Source organism: Ambystoma mexicanum, chromosome 11, assembly GCF_040938575.1.
Source record: "Ambystoma mexicanum isolate Mex_15411 chromosome 11, UKY_AmexF1_1, whole genome shotgun sequence".
In the NCBI taxonomy this organism is placed as follows: Eukaryota; Metazoa; Chordata; class Amphibia; order Caudata; family Ambystomatidae; genus Ambystoma; species Ambystoma mexicanum.
Genome location: NC_090934.1, coordinates 828026162 through 828049886, shown reverse-complemented (window position 1 = coordinate 828049886; position 23725 = coordinate 828026162). Strand labels below are relative to the sequence as shown.

At 44.3% G+C, this 23725-nt stretch overlaps 1 protein-coding gene across 1 annotated transcript in view; it reads left to right on the top strand.

The window, feature by feature from the left end:
* Window positions 1-23725, top strand: part of ABCC8 (ATP binding cassette subfamily C member 8) — a 1583626-nt gene that overhangs the window by 1330335 nt on the left and 229566 nt on the right. The gene's annotated exons all lie outside the window — the stretch shown is intronic.

The window sequence follows — 23725 nt, the reverse complement described above, 5'->3', positions numbered from 1 at the left end:
ACAAAGACGAACAACCGAAAAGATGGAATTATCTCGGGAATGGGATGACCTATCGAGCCAGAAATAGTTGCCTTAATCCTGCAAAAGAATACAGAATATTCCATGCAAAATCTATGACACCAGTCCTCACCGTTCATGAAGAGGTACATCCCCAAGAATGCCACATACAAACCCACAAACAAACATGACTTTGTTTTATATATATATATATATATATATATATATATAGGTCTGTTCATTGTGTGTGAAAACTGCTTGATTGAGAATAGTTAGCAGGAGGAGAGTACCGCCTAATTGATACATCCCATTTTAAGGCACACCAGGTTAAGGAAGAACAACAATCAAGGAGTTGTCCATGGATTGTGTGACCCTTCAGAGCATAAAACGGAGTTCGGTATTGGCCTGAGTAACTGTGGATTTCATTATATGGGGCTGTGATGGTCCTCTCAAGTTCCTCTGATCTCTCCATAGGGAGTATGGCAAAATAGAATTGTGCCAAAAAGGGCTGTATGTGCATGGAGTTGATTGCGTCATCAGAGTAAAGTGTTTTATAATAAGTTAAATGGTGTTCCCATTTTTTAACAGCAAGGTTCGATAGGATTCTGGTTTAATCGCTGATACGTTAAACCTAATTGTGATTCTGAAAGGTCTTAAATTTCTAAACAAGCATGCCTAGTTCCACTTGTCATAGTAAATATGTACCCCTCTACAGAGATAACTTATGTGCCCCTCTATAAAAGTCACTTGCTTCAAGATACTACCTGAAGCTGCTTTTTTGGTGTTTTTCTCAAACTTTGCTAAGTATGTGGTCCGGTCAGAGAGTTCAGGGTTTCTTTTAAGTTTGTATCTTCATCACTGATCACTGCCTTACATGTATGCATGCATATCTGCATGTAGGTATGTATGTGTCCAACCCAAAAGATAACCAGCATAACATTCACTTTTACATTTAAAAAACGGTAAATAACCCCAAAAATTAACAAAAAATACTCCCAGCAGAAAAAGGAAACAATGCGCACATAGGGCCCTGACTCACCAGCAGAAGAAGAAGCTCAAATATTATTACTGCCTGATCTGAAGAGAACTGAGATTTAAAAAAACAAAATCTTTTTATTTCCATGACTGTTTATGTGCAAAGAATTCTGGATTATGAAAAGATATCTGTTTCTAGGCTATATATTGTTCTTACCTCAAACATACCCCTCTCCCACTGGGAGTGGCCATTACTTTGTTACTAACAAATTCATTTGATTGCCAACTTAAGAAAATAGGGAGTACGCTACTCCCAATACAAAAACGTGTCTAGTGAGTGATTGTGTGTGTGTGCATTTGTTTATGTATGCATATATATATATGCCTGTATCTTTCAATGCATGTATGGCATTTCTGTAGCAGGGCATGGAACAAGCAACCTAGCAAAAGTACTGAGTACAAAGAAGGAGGGTGAGGGATACAGATTTACTGAACGGAGGCATGGGGTAATAAAGGTGTGATTTGGCTAGCCAGTGACTCCACACCTAGTGCTAATAATATGTTAGTGAAAAAGTATTTTAATAGCTTTTGGCGCTGCTTTGAAAGATTGAATTCATCGGTGATAGGTTATTTAACATCTATGGACAGTCAACTTCGTGTCCCCTGCTCTATGATAGGCACAACGAGATCCCCACAGGTCATCCTACATTCAATACCTGCTCCTGCTGTTGCTTCTAGTAGCTTTTAGTGTATCAGAAAATAATTCAGTCACCTATAAAGTCTTGTGTGGAGAATGTAAAACTGTGATATTGTCACTCACTGGGACTATATTGCAAGAAAATCAAGTGTAATGTATGCTATGACTCTGAGCTCACTCTGCTCCTTGTCTCACAAAACATTATGAAGCACAAATGGACCATTTGCCATAAAGAAAGTCATTGATCATTTGGAGTTAGAAGCGATAAGAATAATTCCAAGGAATGTCATGGTTCTTCTGAGTGTACCCCTGCCCACAAAAGATATGGGATTCTGTCAACAAGCCATATCTGCTAAGTTTAATGAAAACTGTTTTCTTGTTAGTGAGAAGTTGAGGTTCTGGTCCAATAAACAGATTATTATTATTATTATAATTATTATTATTATTATTATTATTATTATTATTATTATTAATAATAATTATGTATTTATTGAGTGCAGATCTAGATTTTGGAGGCAGCAGAATACATTGCCAGTCACAGGGGGGACGTACTAGGCGAGGGAGGCAGATCGAAAGAATCCATTGTAGAGAGCAGGGATATAAAATACCCAGGGATCGAGAAAAAGGGGTAACTTGGCATCAAAGGAGCTACAAGCTACTGCGGGGGAAACAGGGGAAGGAGATCGCCCAGTCTCAAGTTAAATGGAGAGTGGATGGGGTGCAGACTTCACTTGAGGAGATGACTTGAACATCTGGCATGTATCATCTGATATGGCTCTATAGTCTTTTCATCTAACCGCATAGCTGCGTACTATCCTTTGCCCATTGCAAACCATTGGTTTTCTTTAGATGGGTGCAAATCGGAATGTATGTTTTATGTACCAGTTAAAAACTTCAGTGCAAGCACTCGGTAAACTTTTTCTACCCCACTTCACCAAACCCTAAATCCCACTAATCAACCAGAAACCAATATACCTTGAAAAATCATAAACAATCACACTTTTCACACTTTCTTTGTTTTTCAAAGAGTGTGTACCTTTATGGAGACCATGTCCCATACAGAAAGCCTCAGTTACCTCTTCCTCCTCTCTCTGAGCCATCAGGTGAGCCTCTGGCACTCTCACCATCAATTCATTTCAGCTATTATTGCCATTGTTGCTCTGTTTCCCCAAGGCTTATTGCCCTACCTCTGCTCCTTGCATGTGGTATTTGTATGCACCCCACGAACATGGTGTCCTGCTCCCTGACTTGACCACGCCCTACCCATCCAACCATTTAATCTCAATGTGTACCTCCTAACCAGCCACATTGGAAACACTTCTGCTCAAACACTCTTAAGATACTCATTAATCCATGCTCACCCCATCACAACACCATCCATGCCCCAGGAGCACAAATGATAGAGAGTAACAGACTGAGATTGTATCAAGAAAGAGGCTTCTGTCAACATACCCCTGCCTAAACCATAATACCTACAAGCCGAGTAGCACACAGAAAATGGGTTCTCCGAGTCTGCATTCATCAACCTATCATCTAATGCATCTACCCCTCTTCTCACACAAACATGGCGAAAGGTGAGGTTTACAAGACCTATTTACATTATATTGCATTATTATGAGTCCAAATCGCACCTGGGCATTTTTACTGGACCGGCACACTCCAAGTTTGCCAGTAGGTGCAGTGAACTACCAGTCGGCCTGACATACTGGGAGTTCAGGCCCCTACCAGCAAATAGTGGCTGCATTCACTGGGCTTGGTACTACCGGTGATTGCTGCATTGCCATTCCATTAAGTCCTTTAGGGGTTCATGGAATGAGAACTTACCACGATTGCCGGCACTTGTAATATCCCGGTAACACTGTAATATCTGGTGCCTGTAATGGTAAGGTTGGTTTGCCGGTAACCCATCAGTAGTACAGGCAGGTTACCAGCAAATCGGTAATGACCCTCTAAGTCCTGTTATAATTACTGCGGCCGTCTCCCATGAAAAAAAAAAAAGATTTGCACTTTGGTGGAGCCTCGTGGCGTGATAGCAATCACCCCCTTTTTAGGGGTGCGTGCATGGCCGGTAATGGCCCTAAATCGTCAGTGAGATCCTCGCTTCGCTCGTACCTTCCTAGGCTTAGGCTGCGGTCTGCTGCTGGTCATGTACACCCCCCGATGTGGGGCTGATAGCTATATTCTTCTAACTCTTTGGGGGATCCCCAGCTGGCCCTACAAGACTAATCTCTATGAAATGTCAGCGACCTAGCACCAAGGGGACCCCAGATAGGAGGGAAAGTCTGACCGCAGCAGTTGAGTCCCTTTGTGTCACCGTTCTGCGGTGACCACCATTCCAAATCACTTACCTGACCCAAGCCCAGTCCTGAGAGGGGTCCTGCATTAAGTTTTGCTGCATTCTTCCATCTAGAGTCCTTGCAACAGTGAAAAAGAACAACCGGAGATCAGCTAGAACCTGCAATCCCTTCAAATTAAGGACTGCGACTTTCAGCGGGAAAAGCAACCTCAGAACATCTTCCTTTGTTCTGCCAAGTCTGGGGAAGAATCGGAGTATGGGGTAAGGTACAGAGCTTCGTACCTACCCATATACTCCCATTATAAGTCAATGGACCTATAATAAACCTTTATTCTAACACTTTTGACTTTGCCATTACTTGCTTGCGCAAGACTTCTGAAAGTGTGGGCTACTTCTGTTAGCTAGTTTAACTTATACTCTAACCATAAGAACCTTTCACTGGACCCCAGAGACCCTCCCTATATTTGTTCCTGCTTCAAAGTTTCTGTGGAACTTTTACCTCAACTATTGGGCAAAAGGCCCCAGACAATTTAGGGCTGGACAATTTGAGTTAGGGATCATTCTCTGTGGACCATGAGTGCATAAATATAACCTTATATTTCCTAAGCAGGAGTTTGTGTTGAATATTATGCCCTGGATGCATTATGTATCTATTTACATCAGTATTGTGTGATAACTCTACTTGCCACTAGTCATTTTTCTATAGTGTGTTGTGCCAATAAATAATAATTGTACTTATATATCCATCCTGTCTAAGCGTAATCTGTGATTCCCATTGTGTGACCGCATTGTGGACCCTTTACAAGCCCACCTCCTCTGAAGATAATAGCCTAGACCGTCTGTCACTGCTACCCAAACTGGTTTGGCTACAACTCCCGAGAGTCGTCCCTGTCACAATATAGGTTGGCCTTCTATACATCTGTCCACCAGGCCAGAGTATAGAAAATCAGTCCTAACAGTAAGCACCTGAAGCATGTATGATTAAGATCAGATTTAGACTATATAGGGTGGAGGGAGCTGGGAGGGGAAATGACGTAGGGTGGCCAACTGTCCCACATTTTGCAGACCTGTCTCATTTTGGAAGGCGTTGTCCCGTCCTGGACAGTGTAAAGTCCCACCTCCATTCATTCAGCAGTCTGGAAACTGGCCTCCTTTGCATGCCTGCAGGTGGAGTTTCTGCCGCCACTCCTCCAGTTGTGCTTTTAATGCTCTTACTTTATTACAATGCCAATAATTATAGTGGTCATGTTTACAGTTACAAAACGGGACCATCTCCTCCTCAGGACAAACCATAAGCATATGAATTAAGCTGGGTGTTACAGCGTTTACAGCCTTTCACCAATTGCCTAAATAACAAATGGGGGCAGGACAAACGTGAATTGTGCTGTGACGTCATCACCATGTGACGTATGTAGAAGCATCTCACATAAAATGATTATAGAAAGTTGGCCGCCTTAGAAATGAGAGCGGTGTGGAAGTGACTGAGGTAGGAATTTGAGGGGCATAAAGAGAGAGAGAGAGAGAGAGAGAGAGAGAGAGCGATGGCAGAAGACTAAAAGAAAGTGATTGAGGACGTAAGGATTTCCGCTACTCACAACCCAATCCTCCCGTCCGGCCAAAATGGCATGACCTAGTATTTTGAACAGGGAGTCCAAGAGAGATATAGGTCTGTATGAAGCAAGGGAAGTCCGAGAACCTCATTTAATTGCCAAAACCCATTCATTTGAAAATCATAAAGTGTCCCTGTAAATAAAACTGCCCACCTCAACGCATTACCCAGAATGCCTCGCGCCGTCGCTGTCCCTGTCTCCAGTGTCTTGGATATTCTTAGCCACGCACCCCGCCTCTGAGCAATGCAGCAGCAACGACTATAGGAATTCACGTTCTGCCCTTCAAGCAAAAAAAAAAACACGACTCCTGCCTCCAAAAATAACCTCGTGGCCAAGTTGGGGACTCCTGCGAAGGCCCTGTGCCTGTCAACTGACAGTTGTTCCTCAAGTGCTCGCAGTGTTACTTCAGCTTGCTAGAAATGTCATGGAGAACACACTTAACATTCACGCGAAGAAAACGCAACAGGAACGTCTGAGCAAGGTTTATAAATAACACGATGCCGGCTCACGTGCTTTTAACGGTGACAAAAATACCCCCTACAAAGCCGTAGGAAGGAAAATACGCTGGAGTGTTTTTAAAAATTGTCAATCTTAGTAACTGAGGGTAATTAAATCTCTCGAAGGATCTCGAAGGAATCGGTGTCATGTAAATGAATGATGGGCACGCTTAGAAGCCAGCCATGCATGCATGCGCGTGCTTGTTCTTCCTCATTCCCCACGGATCGCCAACAATCAGCTTGCAGTGGCAGTGGGTGGCTGGATACCACAGCCTAGAGACCAGGCAAGGGCCCGCCTGCACAGAACGCCGGGCCTAGTGGGGTGTACTGGAGCCACTCCATGTTTCAGACATAGATTGCGAATGCCTGAAGGGAGAGAATGTACTATCAGTCGGGAATATCAGTGGTAAGAAATCAGTGTCTGCTGGCTCAAGTCATGTGTGCCCTGCATTTGCACTTCATGCAAACGGAATGCCCGAAGAAATGACTTGGCAACAGCAGCTCTAGGCGCACCCTAGCAACGCAGCATATACGGAAGTGTTAATATTCAGGGATGCTGAATGCATATACATCTGTTGGATGGATCCTGTTTCCTTATTGTCAGCATCACATTGACAAATAGCAATGGGTGTTTTCTCGGTCTCCCATGTTCCCAGACGATTTTCGCTTTGTTCAGTGCAGAAACTCACAAGATATTTCTGAAAGCATGCACAGGTGTTTATGCAATCTGGACTGACACCTACTAGTGGTACAGGCAGATAAGGTTGTTACTAACTTCGTTGCTTTGTCAGTGGTGGCTGGTGAATTCTATTTGGAAAGGTGTACAAATGTGCCATGAATATGCGGTTCCATGTAATAATGTCCCCGCAAAAATGTCTCCTGACAAAAAAGTCACTGTTTTTTGCAGAGACATTATTACCTTGAACATGCGGGGGACACCCCCGCAAACATAGATTTTTTTTTTTTAAAGGGGAGCAGGAGACAACCCTGCAACCCATCCCCATACATAATGTCACCATATATAATGCTGCCAATGGCTTTTCCCAGCGACATTATGACAAATATGTATGGGGACATTAACTATGGGGACATTATTACCTGATAGCGAATATTCGAGAGCAACCAACCTCTCCCAGAAACTGTAGTAAATGATGGGCTCAAATTGTTCATTTTATAGCTTAGTTTGTGGGGAAAATAAAGGTAAAAAGCCACACAATTTATAGTTGGTTTAGTAGAGTAACACATGAAAAAAACATTAGATGCCAAGTCACCATCAGCGCACAGGAGCATTTTCCAAATCTACCTTCACTCTTCCATCTAATAGCAGTCATCATCTTGGCTTTCCCTTTCATGCCTGTATACATATCCCTTGCTATGGTAAGAAATCATGCCTTGCTGGCTGCACAAATGCGCCTCGTCTCCCAATGTAAGAACATTCATACTGTTGGCTTTGCTCTACATGCCAGTAAAAAGGCCGTACCACAGTGTGAAAGCATCCCCTAGCTGGCTGCACTTTGCACAAATGGACCCCGCACCACTATAAGAAGGCTCATCATGCTTTCCTTTCCCTAAATGCCAGTAAAAACGCTATGCCACAATAAGAACACTTGGCCTTGCTGGATGCAGAAATGTGGTCTCTCTCTGTCCCACCCCCAATCAGAGGTCCTTCCCCCACCTAGCACACACACAAGCACACACATTCAAACACCATATATATGTTCTCATTCACTCAAAGAAACATACAACTCACATTCGCCCGTGCACCCAAGCCAATGTATATCTTTTTGATGTGACAGCCAGCACACCCTCTCCTCTTGAGTCTATGGATGCGCTATGTTCCCAAAGAGGTCAAGAGTCTATCCGGTAGAGTGTGAGGAGCATCAACTACAGAGAGTGAAGGGATCCCAAAAAGCAGACATCCCCAGACACTGGTCGAGGAGGTACCCACAGCAGGGGTTTGATAAGGAGTTCCTGGACAATCTAAAAATAACACTCTCTCCTTCCCCGTGCCACTTCCAAGAAGTTGGTCTATTCCGAAGAGACCTCCCCACATGATCAGGTGGATATAGTGTACATTTTACTCTAAAGAAAGATTACACTGCTTTCACATTTGGGTTCAGAGCTGGTAAGCATGTTGCCTATGCTTCACAATCCATACTCACTTCAGGTACTGGTGTTGGTTCTGGAAGAGGGTGTTGATTATCCTCCTCTGAAGGAACACCTGGAAAAGTAGATCATGATTTAATTAAACTATAGAACCCAAGGAGGGGGGGCATTACTGGTAGGGTAATGCCATCAGGGTGATAGTCAGAAACCCGAGCGAGGCATGGGCTTTAACGTAGCCCCAGGGGCATTACTCAATCAGTAATGCCCCCCCTCCAAGGGTTATATTGCTATTAGCACCCCGGCACATCATTTGAGTGTACTAATAGCAGTTTTTTATCAAGTCTAGAAACAGCGGTGCAACCCTTTCTCCGAGGAAAAAAAAGGAAAATAAATGGCCACCAGGGATCAGGGAGAAGGGACTACATGTAGTCCCTTCTCCCTTTCCTTGGTGGCCTGACAGAAGAAAGAAAAGGAACTGCGAGGGACTCGATGCGCGTCCGTAAGTCTTTGTCGTCCGGTTAAGGACCTGGCGAGGGCCAATCAGATCATTTGTAACAATCTGATTGATCATTGCTGGCTACTAATTAGATAGAAGGTCTAAGGAGCAGACAGTATAGCAAACATGAGGCACTACCAGCTGTAGGGGTGGAAGGCAGAATCATCAGAAAGAGCCATCCTCCCCCACCTTCGATTTGTGGTCCAGAAGAAGGGAGAATTGGTCAAACAAGCAAGTGGAAATACGTTCTTGGCACTCATAATAAAACCACAAGCCTCCAGACCCATACTGGGCCACTGACGATATCAGCCCTCCCACCATGCAGCCACAGTTTACCAAAAGGGTGGTGCGGTCAATGCTGATGTTGCAACAGAGGAGGAGCCAGCAAGGCTCATCCCTGTGACAAGCCCTTGCCTTCTACTCCAAAAGCAGGACTATCTGGAGAGTGCATTACCAGCCTGACTCCAAGACCTCCCTGTGGTGGGTGACTCTTGAATTTCTTGCACATGAGGCCCTAGAGATTTCAGAGGACTGTGCATGAACATCTGGCCGAGATGGACTATTCCTCAAATTTCTCAATTTCTGGCATGAGGATAAGACCTTGGCTCAAGGACCATCTCAGTGCTCTTCAACAAAGGATCGCCTCCTTACTCCAGAAGAGCACAAACGTTACTCCAGAAGAGCGCAAACGTGGAGGTTCCCAAATTGGAGTGGTGCATGTGGGTGTATCCCATCCTCTTTTTAGTGCCTAAGGTTGTCAGCCAATTTCACCCCATCTGAGACATCCAGGGATCTGCTGATTCCTGCACTTAACCCCTTTCAAGACAGAGATCCTTTAATCTGTCATGCCTAAAATAGCACCATTTGATTTCCTATGCTCAGTGGATCTGGGAGATGTCTACCCCCACATCCCAGTCAGAGGGCGGGATCAAAGGTTCCTAAGGTTCTTCTCCAGATAAGGCCATTTTCAGTTCAGAGTCCTCCTGTTTGGCCTCTTCGTGGACTGTGGCTAATCCTATCTCGAATTTGGGATGACAGGCAAAATCCTCATCCTGTGGGGCTTGGTTAATCCAGCTTCAAGGTATCATTAACTGTCTCATGGGGGCGTACAACTGCCACCGAGACTGACCCAATCCAAAACCCCAAAAAGACCCCAGCACCCACGGCCCCTGCAACCCCTGCCACTAGAGCATCAACTGAGAAAGTGAGCCCAGCCAATCGGAGAACCCTAGGCTTGGTTTCTCTGTGTATCGGAGTAAGGTGGGGGGTGTGCATAACTGTTTCCACCCCCATCCCTGCCAGATGCCATGGGGATTGTATGGCATACATTCCATTCCCTTAATCTCCCTTGCCGGGTCGTGATCAGTGGAGTTCTGGCCAAGGCTCTCCCCTGGGCTTTTTCACTGGAGCATTTAGAGACCTGTTGACTTTTAAAGACTTCCACCTCCTGATATCATAAATATGATTTAGCTTTAGTTATAATTGCTTTCCTGTGATTTTGCATGTCTAGAGTGGGTTAAGGCCAAATAAATATAGCTGTTTTGTACATTAACCTCATTTGCTTTATTTGAGTGCTCTGCGTCTTGCTCACTGTGTGCCTTACTGTTCTGCTACACTACCTGGATTCAGTGTGGCTTGACCTTACTGTTAATAGTCCTGTTTGCTGACCAGGGTGGCCTCTCAGAATCCTGCCACAGGGCAGCTGTTGTGGGCTGAAGTACAACAGACAACAATAACAAGAGAATAGGTTGAAGCGCTGGTGAAACCGATATTTTCTGACACTCCTCTGTCAAGCACAGCATCAAATGCCCAGTAAAGCCACCAGATGCCTGGCATAGTCATCTTATGGCAAGACACAACCCCACATGTGGAACTGCTGCATTATTGCCACGTGCACCCTCAAATGACCCAACAATCTGCTAACTTCTTAGTGGATAAGTAAATACATGTGTACTCGGGTATGGAATCCTAGAGTTAGCAGTGACCCACATGAGGGCCTACATCTCGGCAAGTGTGTTTTTGCAATATCTTGATTACTATAATTATTACCCAATATAATGGTCCCCAATTGTGTGTGCATTTGTCTAATTATTTCGTCTTCATTGTTTTAAAATGCTGTGCATTTACAATGCCATGAGCGCTCTGTAGCAGCCCCATGGCCACTGGTGTTTATAATGATGGCTGAGGAAAAGAGGGCTGAAACGTCAGGGAAAGAGAGCATCTCTCACGACTCCAGCTGCAGATGGACAGTTAGAGAGAAGGAGATGCCAAGTGCAGGACAGCAAGCATTGGCGTTTCCAACAGTTTGGGCTTTTGTCTACGCATGGCAAAGGCACTTACCAGGGACAGCCCTAGTTGTATGAACTTGCTGTTCATGGTAGCAGGTGCAAAATGTTGCACGCGTCTGCGCATCTAATAGCAGTACTTGTCAAATGCCTAATACATTTACACAAGCCAACATTTTTGGCTTTGCCAATTCTGGTGATTAACAGGACTTCAGTGAAGGACACTCATAGTGCTTATACATTGTGCAGGTGGAGGCAGACCTGGTTAAGAGTTATATTACACCAGTAGCGCGTTTACAAGTTCAATTAAGTCAGAAGACTACTTTGAAAAAACACTGGCAGGCAATTCAAGTGCAAAGTTTGATGATAAGGCTTTATTAAATTGAGCTCAAAGAGTTCCCATGAGGAAGTGTTTGGGTGGGGAAGGGCAGGAACTGTGTGGGAATGCTATAAGGATTAGCATGACCTTGGGCAGTCAGTGGGTGGGTAAATAATGCCAAACAACACCTACAAGTTTTGTGTCCCTCCTTATGTGCCATTTCTTCCTATATCTACGAAAATGCAATAGTTTCAGTTTATAGGTGGCGCTAAAGCGCAACCCAATAGCCCACATTTGAAATTGAAACAAAATGTTCTGGCTAGCGGCTCCAGGGTTTATAAACACTCAATTGTAAGCAAGTGGATCCAGTTGATAGGATTTGAAAATGTTTTTATGGGATCCAGTTGCTGCTATGTTTTTATTTGACAATTGGGTACTCATTTGAATGCCAAATTACTTCAGATTACTTTGGATTAGTTCAGATCACTTTGGGTTCCATTTAATACTTCAGATTACTTAGAATTAATTATTGTAGAAACGTTACTTCATTGCATCACGTGGGCCTGAATCTATACTTAGAGGATCACACATTTGTACTGCAGTATAAAAGAAAACACGCCCATACCTATTTTCTAACATATCCTCCTTTTAATGGTGATAAAAACAAACATACCTCACAGATTAAAAAAGCAAGACAAGTGTGCAAATATTTTCACCTGAAATGAGAACCAGCTAAACACTTTCATACAGGTGTGTTTGATGGGAGTTGATATTTCTGAAATCATGTCACGTGGTCAAGAGGATTTGTATTTATTTCCTTTCAAACAACTGTCTTTTTTACTAAATCAACATAACATGAGATGGATTAAGAAATAGAAAAAGTTGAATATCTGGAGGTAAACCCTTACCTGTCAGGCAAAAATGGCTGATAATTATTGGGTATTTGTAAGGCAGCCAAATGGTGTTTCAAGGCGGATCAAGACAAAAGGGGGGGGGGGAGGACAGGGAAAAAACAAAAAAAAACATTCTACTAGGCCTTGAGACATTCAGAACGTGCAAATGCTATAACATGAATGCAATTCAGGAGAGGGGGTAAGAAAAGGTGAGAGCAGGGGAGTGTAGGACAGGAAGGAAAGGTGTGAGGGCAAGCAAAAACAAACCAAGTAACAAAACAAAAACAAAACGATCCTACTAGGCCTTGGGACAATTCAGAACATGCACGTGCTGTCACATGAGTGCAGGAGAGGGGTGCAAGGGCTAGGGAAGTGCAAGTCAGGGAGGAATCAGGGTGCAGAACAAAACAAAACAATCCAAAATAGTCCTACTAAGCCTTGCGGCAATTCAGAACGTGCAAGTACTAAACCATGAATGCAGGGGAGGGAGGAGGGAGCAATGCTGGGAGGGAGGCGAAGGACATTAGATGCAGGTGAGTTACTTCAAACACAGAACAAGGTTGGAAATGCTGAGACGGTGTAGAGGGCAAAAGTTGGGAGGTCTCATCACAGGGTGTAGGGTGGAACAACAGGTATGCATAGACAGGTAGATACAGCAACAAAACAGAGAAAGCACAATTAGGAAAGCCCACCTCTTGATGTGGGGGCCACATCAAATGAGCAGCAGCAAGTAGGAAAACAGCGACAACTAAATGGCCGAGTAATTTTGAAAGCCAGCATCTCCTAATGCACAGATAATTACTGCAAAACTCAACAAACAAGGATACAAAACAGTGAGGACTGACAGATTCACAAGGAGAAAAGTAGGTGGGTGTACAAGTGGCAGGCATCAACAGCAGAATCCGAAAAAAATCATGAAAAATAAAAAACGAATGGGAGAACCCACAGAAAAGGGCGTTGTAAAAAAACAGATTCCAAAAATGTCGATCAAGGGGACCCGCGATTGCAGGGGTGTCCCCCTTTTCCCTTGATCAACATTTTGGGACTTCAGTAGTTGCGTGGGTGTCCTCCTCTTCTATAAAAAGGAAAGCAGGGGACAAACAAACTTTAAAAAACAGAAATTAAAAAAAGGAAAGGACCCTACGGTGCTGGTTCCCTTCTATGTGTGTGAAGGGAACCAGTGTCGCAGGGGGATTGCGGAGGTGGCGGCACACTTCGTTCTGTGTCGCCTGAAACAAAAATGGGAATCCGCCCTTCAAGAATCGATAAGTGACGAGGACTGGGCATACATACTGCGTCAAACTCAGAAGGTCGCAGTGAACACGCGCCTCAAATTAATTCACTTTAACTTTGTCCACCAAACGTATTACACCCCTGTTAAAAAGAAACGACATCACCCGGAGGCATCAGCCCAGTGCGAACGCTGTTCAGCAAGACAAGCCGATTTCTTTCACCTAGCCTGGGATTGCCCGGGTGTTCAGCGCTTCTGGGTTTCGACGTTACAAATGATTGCTGACATAATTGGCGAACAGATAGCCCCGCAACCATTAGCACCTCTGCTCGGCCTCACCAAATACTTGCAACCGACGTCACGCAGGTTGGCAGCTCTCCTGTTGACACTGGCCCGGAGGCGAGTCGCCATGGCCTGGAGCAGGGGGCCCCTACCCAGGTTCGAAGAGTGGAAAAGGGACGTAACCTTCTGTCAAGACATAGAGAGTGACTTCATCAGAACCCTCCCGCTACATACGCGCCCTCCTGACATCTGGGGGCCCTACATCACTTATCTGCTGAACTGTACAGTCCCGTCCGACCCGGAGGAAACCTAAACTTGATGCAGGCTGCTGGGGTGGGTGTGGAGCCACTATGCACCCTTTCTTTTTGTACGCGGTGCCATTCGACACCAAACAAAGAACATTTTGAGGCCCGGGGAAGCGGACACTGGGGCGGGGGGAGGGGAATCGTGGTCGAACCTGTTTAGGGGTAATGTTGAGTTCCTTTCTGTTCTTTCTTCCTCCTCTCCCCACCCCCTCATCAGCTGACTTTAATCCCTTTCCTACCTTGACTCACTGTTATGCAGGTACGCCTGAATGGCACACCTGTGATTTGAAGTTATGAAAATCTCACAAAATAAAGTTTAAAAAAAAAAAAATCAATCCTCTTTAATTTGCCTCTCCTGCACTGGTGTTGTTGGTGGACGTGGCTTGCAATTTATACCAGAAAGCTTCAATCCCATTGATGCAAATTGCACGTTAAACTGCATAATGCCTTGTTTTTCCATCTGCCTACACCCCCTTTTATTTTGAAGTGGCTTCACTTAATCTTGAGGACAGATTGGTTTTGGATAGGCCAAATGTTACAATCTACTAGCCACAAGGAGCTACAGTACACATATGTACAGAACAGCAAAGATGATTAACATCATGTACAGACTTGGCACATTCTAACTCTAGGAGGTGTGACAACATTGTTCTGGGCATTGTAGAGGGGGTGGGGAGCTTGTGAGCAGCCACCACAAGCCGACATGCATCCTCAGCTGGCCATGAAACATTTAATGAGAAAGCTACTGACTGCTTTGCATAATATCAAAAGGTAGTTTGGGAACACAAGACTAAGCACCACATTTTTAATTTTTGGCAAATCCATGCCGTTGCTTCAAACCTGCAACCCCCTTCTGAGCTCATAGTGCACACAGGCCTCCCGGCTTATTTCATCTATAATAACACCCTTAATAGCAAAACCAGGAGCGATACATAACTATCTGGACACAAACCATTTGGAGTCAAGTGCTGGCTTTCACGCATATATTTCTTTCACAACCCATTTGTCTGCTTGTAACTCTAATCACCTGAGCGCAAGCTCAGGTGCCGGGCGCTTACTTGCAGATGGGTTGGGGGGCTGTCCCCTGTGCACAGCCTCAGATGCCACGTTTATTTGCTCGAGAGCTAGGTGCTGGGTCTATTCCACCTAGTCCCGGCCCAATTAAAGCCATGGTTGGGGCCCCATTTCAAGTTGTTATTGGGGAGTGGGTTGACTAGATTGGGAAAAACAATCCTGGGCACCTGTGGCGTGTATACATTTTAATGGATACAATCAGGAGCCTGGGTTTGATAGCCGCAGATTATTACTGGATGTGCAGCTCGAGGGGAGCTGAAACACCAAATGGCCACTTCTATTAACTAGTCTTTGTCATCAAGGGGCTAATGTAGAGTAAACCAGAGTAAAAAGGCAAGGTTTATAGTGATAATTTCGAAAAAAAAGAATGTCGAAAGTCATTATTTTGAGGAAAAAAATGTCGGAATTTCTTTTTCAATAGGTTTTTTTTTCGAAATGGGGGGGTTCCCCCCCAAACCCCCTTTTTAAATTTTTTTGTTTGTTTTACCCATTTATTTTTACTCCCGGACCCCAAAATAAATATATAATAAAACAAAACGGAATTCGACATTTTTGTCATTCGACATTATTTTTTCGAAATTATGACTGACCAACAAAAGGCAATAAGGTGATAAGAGAGTTGCTGGATACAACAGGGGTCAAAAGAGGTGACAGCCCCTGAAGAACTACAGCAACTACAGACTGTAATGTGAGCCCCGCAAAGCACACATTAAAATTCCGGAAAGAAAGGAGTAACTTGTAGTTTCATAGGACTGCCGACTGCCAACATGGAGGCAGGTACAGGGTCCCCCTAAGGCTTGGGGCCTATTCCAATGCCCTGACTCCATACCTAAATGGAGGCAGGGCCGGAAACCGCTGCACGCTCTAAATAATAACACACAAAGAATGTGCATCTGCAATACCTGTGTCACTCCTTTATTTGTCTGTGTGGCCTTTACATGTGTGTAATAAATATATGGAGGGGTTTAGCACTTGGTCTTAACTCAGCACTTCATGTTGCATGACCTGTTCTCACCTTCCTGGGTGGAAGTTCTCACAGTCTCTAGCTGCCACCTGCTTGCCAGTTTGTGTCACCAATTAGCAGCTAATTTAGGTAGCATCACCAAAATACAATCTGTTTGTAACTAGAAGGCTATGCCTGTGAATATATACTAATATCAGCGTGTGTGCTCCTGCGCAGACACATTTGTATACTTCTGTCTTTGTTTTTCTTTGATACAGTAGTTTGTGTCCTATTGTTAAACCAAGCCTCCATAGACTTGAGTAATAGATCAGCGGGGCTGCCTTTTCCTAGTAGGGACTGAAGTGCTCTGGCTTGGACTGAACTATCTCCATTTTCCCCTATTAGTTCCACAAATCATGGAACGGCTTAGTTTGGCACCATTTATCATTTTTGTTGTGACTTCAATTTTAATGGCCTTTGTGTAAACTGCATCACAGTTTTGAGGGCCACTTGCTTACAGCTGGAAAAAATAAAACAGTCTGAGACACCTGTGGGGTGCTTATTGTAATGGAATCGAAAGAATACAGCAAAGGGGTTAATCACAGGAGATTTTAAAGGGGCAGGCAGCCAGTGGGGAGCTGGAATACTAAACGTCCACCAAATAGTTATTCATCACTTTGTGTCAGCAGGGCACTGTTAGGGAGAATTTTCCGTTTCTGCGCTTATTCCCTTTAACGTTAGAGACCCCGAGAACTTTGCTGGAATCTGGGACCTTTTTGAGTTTAACCTCCTGAGTGAGTGGGCCTTTTTGCCACCCACTCCTGCCTTTTCCATCTAAGATTTTGTGTTCCTTATGTTTTAATGGAGTTTGGTAAACTCCATAGGAATCTGCTTTTTATATAGTGACACACAACACTCTTTGTGCCGTGCCACTGAGGCACCCCTCTAAATGTTTAAATACATTTTCATGTGTGAACTACAGTTCCCAAGAATAGTAGGACAACGTTTGTCTTACTTACCTTTCTCTTTTGTGGGTCCTTCCCACACCACCTTATGTGGAGTGTTGGGGGGTTACATAGTAACTGCTAATCCCACTTCTCATGTAACCTTTTGTTACACTAACCAACTTGAATGGCTGGTGGCAGTGGTTTATTTTTACTATCTTTTGTGCAATGTATCTGCAGGGTGATTTTTCAGCTGCAGTACAGCACCCAAGGGTGACCATTTTACCAAAATACCCCGTCTTCCTTTTTTTGCCATTTCTCATTTGTTAGTTCCTTCTGGGATTTTACTCTGTTGTTAAGATCAGGTTTCAGTCCATTGTTTGTTTTGATATGATATGATATGGCATTTGTAACGCGCCTACACACAAGTGTGGTTTAAGCCCTGAAGATTGCCCAGGCTCCAGTGTGTCTGGGAAGGTAGGAAGTGAGAGAGGAGCCTGAAACTTCACTAGCCTTTGTTTGTAGACATGCCTGGCCAAAACCAGTTGCAGCTGGACGAGTGGCTGTCCTAGAGGTTGACCCCCCTGTCTGATTGACAGCTTAATGCTGTGAATGCATAGGATTTCACATATAAGTTGAGGGTTTTGGGACTACAGGCAGTCGACCACTGGAACATTAAATCCAATGCAGAGAGATGCCAGCAGCACCTTCCAGGACCGCAAAAGCACCTTTGAAGCCTTGCAGCTCTGCTGACCTCGTTTTCCCATCGACTGGGAAGCTCACCAGGGATAACTTCCTCCCTTAGGCTGGTAGGACCAACTAGTCGCAAGAACTGCTTTGTTCTGGGCCAACTCCTGTGTCGCTGCGATCTTCCTGGGCTGCAATTTTACCAATACCAGGGGACCTGGATCATCAACGAGTGCAGCATCTTCTGAAGGACGAATCCAGCTAAAACTCTGCAGACATCGGTGTGTGTCAACAGAAGCAGGAAATCTTCATCCAGAGTCCCCTCACCAGAGTTCAGGACCGAGGGACTGAGGAAATTCTAACTGGTGATATTTGTTCTACATGGATGCTGAGCAAAAGGCACCAAAACCACTGAAACTATTGGAATCCATTGCTGCAGAGTCCTTCTTGAGAGTGCTGCCCTAGAAGACTGCCAGACGTCCTTCCTTCCACCACCACGACCAAGGTCCAGGAACAAGGTTCTGCATCACTGCATCATGATGGAAGTCAGCTGGTACATCTGCTTCACATCCAAGGTACTGTGGGGCTTTGGGTTTAACCACCTACAGCCAAATCTAGTGCTTCCTAGCTTGGGGAGTACTCCTTTCTATCCTTTTGAATTACTTCAATTCACTTGTGCAGGCCTAACAGCTTGTGCACATCAGGTAGGCTCACTTGAGCTCCTGGATTTTTCTTCAATGAACTACTGTCTGTTCAACTAACGTTTTCTAAGAAGATTGCATCAGAACTAGAACTTCCATATTGACTTTGGCTACCCTGGCTCCCTAAAGCCATCCCTTCTGAACCCTATTGTCTTTGACAGTGCTTTTCCCCCATAACGAGTTTAATTGTTTTACACTCTTATTGCTGGGGAAAAGACTTACTACAGCCCTCTGGGAGAAAAAGACTATTGTTACAGTGCTAAAGTGTGCTATTCTACTCTTACACTTTTTCCCTCCAAACTCAATATTGTATGGTGAAAAATAAGTGCTACTACTGACCTTGATTGATGCCACTCCATGTGCTGGAAATGTTTTAGTAGAAAACTAATGTACTCACCTTCATTATGTTTGCTTGAAAAACATGATTATGAAATTCTACTTGATGTTACTAGTAGGTGCTGCATAGCTAGTGTGATTCTTTTGTGTAAATATAAATAAATTATTTTAATATAACATTTTAGGGTGTAAGTGTTTATTTGTATACTTGTGGTTACTATTTCATGTTACTGCTCTATAGCTCACAGTACCCATTCTAAGGTAAGCCTGTCTATTCAGCCACTCTACCGACTTGTGTAGTACAGGCCTATGTTAAAAGTTGGGTCACTAATACCAAGCAGATAAGTCTTGTAAAGTCCCAGATCAGTTACACTCTACAAAATCTTACCTAACAGGCGTTACTGTAGAGGAAACTAGTATAAAAAAGGTAACACAGTGATAAAAAAACATTGCTGGATATTGCAAGAGGTCCAAAAGGAGTTGTTGGTTTTAGGGTACCAGTAAATGGTGCTTATAACATGCACATTGCAAAGTATATATTTAATGTCCTGAATTAAAGCAGTATGTCACTGTGTCATAAGACTGCCAACATGGGGCAGCTGCTCGGGCTCGCCTGAGGCTCGGGGCCCATTTCAATTGATAAGGTTAAAAGGCCCTGACACTGTCCCTACCTGCAGGAAAGATAAATGTATGTTTTTTATGAGGAGTTCTAAAAAACGGAAGCAATTTTCTTTTTTTTTACTTTCAGTGGCATAGATTGTGTTTTCAGCTTCAAGATAGATTTACAGTCACCACGATAGCATATATTGGGCCTGATCAAGACTTTGACGGTAACCCTTAAATCCGGCGGTAGCGCTATTACCGCCGGATTTAAGGGTCCGCCAAATTAGGACTTTGGCGGATTTCGCCCCAGCTCTGAGCTGGGGGGAAATCCGCCGAAAATTTGCGCTATTAACGCCGGCGGGAAAGTCGTGATCAGGCCCATTGTGTCCGCATGATCATGAAAGTGATTTGACATTCCCTATACTGGCGTAGATTGTGTCTCCAGCTTCATAAACTATATTAACAGTGACCATTTTTGGCATGGATAGATTGTGGCCATGCTTTATAAAGGTGACTTACAGTGGCAATGCTAGCCCGTGTTGTGGACAATGGCATTGTGAAAGTGTAAAACACTCCTATGTACTGTTGGTGAAATAGCATGTACTCTATTATTTCATGGTTTAGCCTAGAGAACCAATTGTAAATTATTTGTCTTTTCATCCAACTTTTCTCAAATATGTTGTTGTAAAATGAACCATTTCAATACATTATTTTAAATATTTTCTTGGGAGCAAACCTCACCCATACCTCCTATATTAATAGGACTACCTCACTATGCTCGGTCGCTCACACTAATTAGTTGGAGATGTTAATGCCCTTTGAATAAATAATATTCACCTGTCACCACTGACTTTGAATTGTTTACAATGCCAGCCCCCCTCAGAATTTACCCACCTGGCACCAAAAAGCTACCTTTACTATTAGCATGTGTATAATAATTTTACTAGTTCGTGCACAGTGGTGGCTGTTAGTTTTGGGCACCAGGGAACAAACACGTCCACCCACTTGTTCTCACACTAGGTGAATGATGTAGGGTTTGATTACAAAATGGACCTCTACCATCTAGTGCAATGCTCAGCTCCTCCCATTGACAGCATGAGCACCTGTGCATGCCTGGTGGCCCCGCGTGTCGGTGGTGCAGCCTGTGGTTCTTCGAGAGGTTTGAGGGGCCCCTTTAGCACAGCTTGCAGTGGGGCCCCCACATTTTGTGTTACGCCACTGATCATATGGGCTTAATTGGGGCATCAGATAATTCAGCAAACATAATAGAAGAACAGTCTCAGGAGTTAGAAATCTAGGGTGCTTTGGGGACCATTAAAACTTTGCATTGGAACCATTACATGATGAAAACTACTGAGATGATTCTAAACTCCATACCATGGTGTGCTCGCTTTGCACGATTTGCCAATTGAAGTTTCTCACTCTTTCTCCGTGGAGAAGATCTTCTGACTGTAGTTGATATCAAATGTGACCATCATGGTGGTCAGACACACTGTAGCCGGGGGGGGGGTGATGACCCTGTATGCGCATAGCACGAGTGTGGTATCACCACTTGAAAAAAGTCCATTTATCACCTCATCTCCACCAGGAACTACTGAAGTGTGATCATTGCTCGGGTGCTAAGGCTGTGTTTCGCTTTAACCAGGCAAGTGAAGAAATGTTAATGTTTCAGTGGATATATTTAATAGCAAGGCTAACGGCACATTCACAGAGAGCTTTGTACCTAGATGCAGCAGCTAGCATACTGTCCCATTGTCAGCAGTTGTGTTCGCACTAGCCGTGAAGGCGTTTGCAGCTCATTTTGCTACAAACAGGGCTATTGGGTGAATCTACTGCCCTAAATCAAGCCATACACCACACCTAATTGTGAACAGTGTTATTCTCACCCTGTGCAACCCCCATACTATGCTCCATTTGGTGAAGAAAGACACGTAAGCCTATACCAAAGTGTCAGGTTTCAATGTAAACAGCACAAAGGCTGACATCCGGAAGCTCACATATCTCAACATGTGTTAGTTCCTCCGGAAGAATGTGACTAAATGGAGGCACCTAGCAGTATGGCAGGCTGGTGAGAGAGAGCATTACTTTCCTCTACGAGTGTTTACTATTTCCAGGTGCTCCCATGTATTTATCCATGGCAGGGTTCTGTCTGACTCAGCTTTAATTAGCAGGTCTACCTTCCGGAAATTAGCAACTACCCACATGTGGAGGCTCCCGCCTTGTCAATTAGTCTTGTCACCAATATAAAACTTGATGTCTACAAAGAGCAAAGTGTGAGGTTTTAACCACGTCCTTGCACTCAACATTTACCCACTGTTTAACAAGCAGAGGTGGATGTATTTATTTTGAAGCTGTACAATACACAAATTGCAGTAATCCTGCTTTGAAGTGCAGGGGAAGAATTTCGTACACAAGTCCCGAAGACGGGATCAGGAGAGAAAGACAGGCGAATACAACGCAAAATAAATCGCAATGCCAAAAGTAATATTGCTAGTTAACTGACAGTTTAATTTGGAGCAGAAAACGGAAATGTCATTATTCTGCAAGTATTGCGGACTGTGAGGCCATTGACGCCATCTTGTAAATGGAGCATATCAGATCTCTACTATCATAAACGAGCGAATGATGAAGCACTGCGGTGTGGATCTACCTTCCTGACTCTCCAGTTGGCTCCGATTGGCAACTATTGCTGTCAGTCTGGGGCAGCTAATCTTGTGGTTGGGTTTTGAGTCCACATTACCACTGCCATAATGACAAACTCCTCTACCTCCGTCACCACTCGTTGCATATATCTGCACTGCCTCTGCTTCTGTCTCTCTCCCCACCTTTGGAGCAACAGCCACAGGAGATGGTCAGAAACCATGTTACAGACGGTTACCATCTCGGAAGCTAACTACCAAGAGTATCCTGCCCCATGTTCACTCATGAGCTGCACCTCCTCCATGACTAGCCCAGCAGGCAGCACATGCAGTGGTCTTATGCCACATTCTGCCAGAGCAGTGGGCAGTGGATGAGAAAACAGACTGAGATGCCCACAACATTGACGGGGCAGGACTCCCTCGATATATCTCCCATTGTCATAATCTCATTGACACTCATTACACCACAGTAGATAACGGGGTTCATCTGGGATGAACTTCAGGTGCAGGCATTCTCCTGCTCTTCAAGGTGTCACAAAATGTCCCGGTGGGGTTGAAAGGACACTACTTGGCCCCAACAGTAAGCAATGCTAAAGATGCTCTGTGTCATGGGCAGAGGCAGGCGGGCCATTACATTGTTTGACATCTGCATCAAAGGAGGAGCTCAGTGACCTCCTAAAGGCAGGGGGACTCATTGAAATAAATCCCGGAAGTGCAATGGCCAGGAAATGCCAGCTGCAGCAGGAGGCAACAGTGAAGAAAACCCTCATGTGCCGAGGCCTGAGTAAGAACACTGTATCCATGAAAACACATGTGTTCCTCATTTCTGGTATGCCTTGCGGTGTTTAGTCAAATGGTCGACAGACAAATGGTCGACAGACAAAGGGTCGACACAACTTGGTCGATAGGACAAATGATTGAATTTTTTTTTAGTTATATATTTTTTTTAGGTTTTCGTTTAGAGTAAAAAAGGAGGTTTTAGCAAAAAAAAGGGGGTTGGGGGACCCCCCCCCTAAAAAAAAAAAGAAATGTGAAAAAAAAAAAAATTTGATGCAACCGGCCTGAGTAGGTTCCCAGTTAGATTGTTTCACCTTTTGGATTCTGGGCTCTTGGAGGGGGTTAGGAGGGAAGGGCATAGTGGGCATGCAATGTCCCTTGTCGGATTACATGTCAAACGACGCTAGTGATCCTAGTCAGCGAACTGGCATCATGACCTGGGGTACTGGCCATGTTGTGATAGCGGCAACCTTCTCGCTTCCACTACACATTCCTGTGCATAGGCTCAACTAATCTGGCAGCGTGAGGGAGCGTTTTGGATGGAAAGGTGTTTGGAGATGTGTAAGGGAGCAGATGTGGTTACCAGATTTTAACATGTCACTGAGAACGACATGGAACAGTCATGGGGTCTCATATCTCTATCATCCACATTCTGGATGTTGAGGATTTTTTGGTAGTTTTCAACTGTTTCCAAATATACTTAGGCAAAGCCAAGGACCTGCTTGCGATTTGTGACTCATGGCCACATACGCTTGAAAGGAAGTCCAAGATGGTTTATTGCATAATATCCTCAGTAATTGGGATCGGCAGAAACTTTAAATGAATACTGCCCTGTCATTTGGAGAAGGGTTATCCCCTCAGCCCCCAATCTTCGATTTAGTTTGTGGGTCTGTATCGCTACATCATAAATCCCGGGGACATTTATCCAGACACAGGAGACTGGCAGCGCAAAAAGAAGTCCAGGAGGAAGCTCTGGTGGTCTCTGCACGCTTTCAAGAACTGGCCATTTCTGCATGTTAGCAACAGAATTGG